This window comes from Tachypleus tridentatus, chromosome 13 (genome assembly GCF_004210375.1).
Source record: "Tachypleus tridentatus isolate NWPU-2018 chromosome 13, ASM421037v1, whole genome shotgun sequence".
In the NCBI taxonomy this organism is placed as follows: domain Eukaryota; kingdom Metazoa; phylum Arthropoda; class Merostomata; order Xiphosura; family Limulidae; genus Tachypleus; species Tachypleus tridentatus.
The window spans coordinates 12,122,043-12,126,863 of record NC_134837.1 but is presented as its reverse complement, the minus strand read 5'-3'; positions in this window follow the sequence as shown (position 1 = coordinate 12,126,863).

The following is a 4,821-nucleotide window of genomic DNA, read 5'->3' as shown; positions in this document are numbered from 1 at the left end:
TTTGATTTTGTATTTACTAGTGCTCCTCTTCCGTTTATTGTTGGTGAGTTATGTATTCTTTAATAATGATTGTAAGACTGAAAGGTCTATCTTGTGTATATATAGATATGTCTTATTGTAAATAACAGTTTAATTGTTGATGCATTAACTTGGAACAATTTTTAATTTCGATTATGTTATTTTTTCCATATTTTTAAGACTATTTTATGTGACTGAAAATGAGAAATAATCTTATGGTAAGTTATTTTACTTTTGAGAAAGATAAAATCAAAATAAATATTGATAATGAAAAATAACCAAATAAAGAAATTAACTCTGTCTTGGTGAATTACCTTTGTTCTAAAACATCCAGGGCATAGCTATGCAGTACATGCAAAAAACACGTTTCCATTTTGATCTACAGCAGAAATGTAAGCTTTTGTGTGCCAGATCACGTCACATTGGTTTTTGGATGTTTTAAGTCTCAATACTGATGTGGTAATGTCCAATAATGGAGTACTTAAGGGGTTCCCAAGGAGCACAGTTGGCAATAAATAAAATGTTATACACTTAGATGAAGCTGGTGTGGTCTGGTGGTGAGGGCATTTTGCTGACACCTAAAAGTTGGTTTTGACTAGCTGCCTTCCCTCTAGCTTGTCACTTTAAAATTAGAGATGACTAGTGCAGGTAACCTGTCAGGTAGCTTCACATGAAATTCAACAAACTAATAAATCTTTTAGCAATAATTGCCATTTACAAAAAATAAACTTTTTGTTACCAACTTACAATTTGATGTTTTACAAGAGATGATAGCTGAATTTGTAGAGATTAATTATTGATTGGGTGTTTTTAGATATCTTATGCTTGGAAGTAAGATGAAGCATTGGCTATTGGTTTAGTATGCAGTTTCAATAGACACTGTCTATTTAAATGCTGGACTTTGAATAACAAAGAAAGAAGTGATTTCTGTGTTCATTTGTAGTTAAGTTGCTGTATTCCATAAGGTTCTTTCATGTTTTTGGCTCTAGGTTGTTATTTCATTTTAAAGTTTAAAGCATTGTATTGTTAGCAAGTGTTATTAATTGTGTATCATAATTATATTGTTGAAGTAAGTTATAATAATTGGTTATCAAGATTATCTTGGTGATAATGGTTTATTATTGTTGCAGTGTGTTTACCATTGTAATTGTAACTTTTTCTCAGTAAAGTTGTGTTGTTATTTATTCTTCAGTTTCACCATTTAAAGTATAGTTTTGTAAGAGCATGCTTAGCTATTTTACACTAGTGATTGACACTAAGCTATAGATTTTAATATAAAATAAATTTATATTTTCAAGTGCAAAAATAAGAAATATATACTTTTAGTTATTTTATTTAAGGTTTTGTTATATTCTGTGTGCCTTTTGAAGTTTGCAACATATTTTAGGCAAGTTCTGTGTTTGCATTGTATGTACTTTAAATTAAAAAGTGTAGATATCTAGACTTCACTTTCTGTGTTGATAATGTACTTACTAAACATAAGGTATGTCTTCATTAAATGTATTTACTGAGTGCAAGTTGTAGTTTGTTGAGATAATTTTTTTTTTTTTTCATACAGGGGTGGACTCCCGTTACTTTGACTTACATGATCCTCCACAAGATGTCGCTTGTGTGGACCTGGATACAAATAATATATTTTTGTAAGATGTGTGTTTTTAAATTAGAAAGTGTTATAAAAGTAATAATTCAAATATTTAGACTATTTTGTTCATTCTTTAATAAATCTTTCATGTAGAGAAAAAGAACTTAATTATTTTATTTTAAAGAATTGCTATTTACTCTTTGATAAATTGTATAGGCAGTTTTATCATGATGAAACCAAATTTAAAGGATGGTAGCTGCCTGATGATGGGGATAATGTTTCGAAATTCTTCTTCCTTTAGTCTTCAGGTCAGCTTGTGTTTGTTGTCATCTTTATAGTATCCTGATGGATTGTGTGAAGTACGTTAGAAGAAAATTAACATGCTTTCTGGTGAAAAACAAATGGGAAATCTACCAATGTAAAGGCAAAATGTGGTTTATGAAATTCATTGTTCCTGCAATGAGTGACCAGGTGGTTAAGGCACTCGACTCGTAATGCGAGGGTCACAGGTTTGAATCTCCATCACACCAAATATGCTTGCTCTTTCAGCTGTGGTGACATTATAAAGTGACAGTCAATCCCACTATTTGTTGGTAAAAGAGTAGTCCAAGAATTGGTGGTGATGACTAGCTGCCTTCCCTCTAGTCTTGCACTGCTAAATTAGGGACTGCTAGCACAGATAGGCCTCGTGTAGCTTTACATGAAATTCAAAACAAACTAAATCTTGCAATGAAAACATACATCAGAGAAATGGGAAAAAGACCTATGACAAGAATAATAGAATGTAAAGACAAAACAAGAGTTATGAAGACATGAAATTCAGCTATTGCTGAAAACACCATGCTGACAGGACACACAAGAAAGTGAGGAAAAAACTAAAATAATTGACACAGTAAATTTTGGAAGATAAGAAACAACTTAATCATTTTATGTTAATACAATAAAATATTCACTAAACAAGAGATTCCAGATTAGAATTGAGTAACCTATTGCTACCATTGGGTGAATCTACAGAAACCTGCTCCACCAATCAGAAACATGGACAAACCAACCAATCATAACACTTTCTTCACAATCCACCAGAATTCTATAAACAACACCACACACATGCTGACCTGAAGATGGAAAGTGGAGGATTTTCAAAACATTTAACTTCAAGCAACGTTTTCTTTGCTGTAAATTATGTGTTGATGTTGAGTAGACCTGGTTTTCAATCAACAGAAGGGAGTAATTACCATCAAGCCTATTTATATTTTTTGTTGTTTCCAGTCACAATGCTGATTGTTTGAGATATTAAGTTAAAGCTAATGTGTTTTTAAATGTTGTAGGGCAGAGGAGAAAAAGGGTCTGACTAGCAAACTACTACCAAAGGTAAAGAAATGTTACTTGCTCAAATTTTTATTGTTATCACACATTCATTATTCTCCACTGGGCAGCAGTAAGTTGACACCCTTACTGTTTAAAATCACATGGTGGACACAATAGCTAGCCCAGTGTGGCTGTGCTTAAAAAACAAGCATGGATCTTGAGTGTTCTTAAAGTCTTATCAGTTTTGTTGTATTAATTAGATTTCAACAAAATGTATCTATAGATAACATAAATATTAGAAACTAATGTTCTTGATGTGATTGAATTACTCAATCTCAACTGTAGAATATACTCTGGCCTTAGATTAAGGTGTATAGAAATAGATCATGAAAAATGATCTATTGGCAAACATTCTACTTCAGAACAAATATTCTCACAGAAGTCTAATTGTATAAACAATGGTTCATTATAGAATTGGTGACAAAATACAGCAAACTTAAGAAAAATAAATGAATTAGATAAAATGTCTGGTTTTTCTCATGACCAGTGGATATAAGGAGAAGAGTTAGAAACTTTTGTTGCTGTTGTTCAGACATACAGCATTCATTGAAATAGATCTTAAAACAAGAGGGGGCAAAAGGTTGTAGTCTTTGTTTAAAGTATGTATTTGATGCTGTTGCCATCAGTTACGTGTTCATAATTTTTCAGTTGCTGACTTTCATCTGCACATAACTGTAAGTAATTCATACAAACAATCTGAAGATCATTTGATGGAAAACTAACTATGGAGGTGGATGCGTGACATCCAGGACTTGTAACATCAGATACACGAGTTAGTTTGTTCGCTTTGAATTACGTGCAGAGCTACCCAAGGGTTATCTGCACTATCCATCCATAATTTTTCAGTGTAAGAATAGAGGGAAGGCAGCTATTCATCACCACTGATTCTTGAGCTACTCTTTTTACCAGTGAATAGTGGGATTGAAAGGGGGAGCACATTTGATGTGATGGGGATTCAAACTGTGACACAGTTAGCTTGTTGAAATATTATTTGTTGCAGGTTCATGTTATAAAATATGACATGTAATGTAATTTTTATGTTAAGATTAAAAATACTTTTGCTCATTTCAAAAAATCTCATATTTCCTTTGTGTAATCCCTAGAAACATTCTAAATACATTTTATAACATGTTTTTTCCTTTGTGTAATCCCTAGAAACATTCTAAATACATTTTATAACATGTTTTTCCTTTGTGTAATCCCTAGAAACATTCTAAATACATTTTATAACATGTTTTTCCTTTGTGTAATCCCTAGAAACATTCTAAATACATTTTATAACATGTTTTTCCTTTGTGTAATCCCTAGAAACATTCTAAATACATTTTATAACATGTTTTTCCTTTGTGTAATCCTAGAAACATTCTAAATACATTTTATAACATGTTTTCCTTTGTGTAATCCCTAGAAACATTCTAAATACATTTTATAACATGTTTTTCCTTTGTGTAATCCTAGAAACATTCTAAATACATTTTATAACATGTTTTTCCTTTGTGTAATCCCTAGAAACATTCTAAATACATTTTATAACATGTTTTTCCTTTGTGTAATCCCTAGAAACATTCTAAATACATTTTATAACATGTTTTTCCTTTGTGTAATCCCTAGAAACATTCTAAATACATTTTATAACATATTTTTTCCAGTAAAACTTTTTATATTTCATCTATTTATTTTTTTCTACCCTAACACAAAATGGGGTCAGTAAATTTGACCAACTTCATAACCACCAAACAAAATTAATATAAATCTAAATTACCCATTTTCTTTTTAGAATAAACTCAATTTGTAACATGAAAATGCATTCATTTATTCTAATTAGCTTTAAGCTTGTAACAGTCTACATCTAT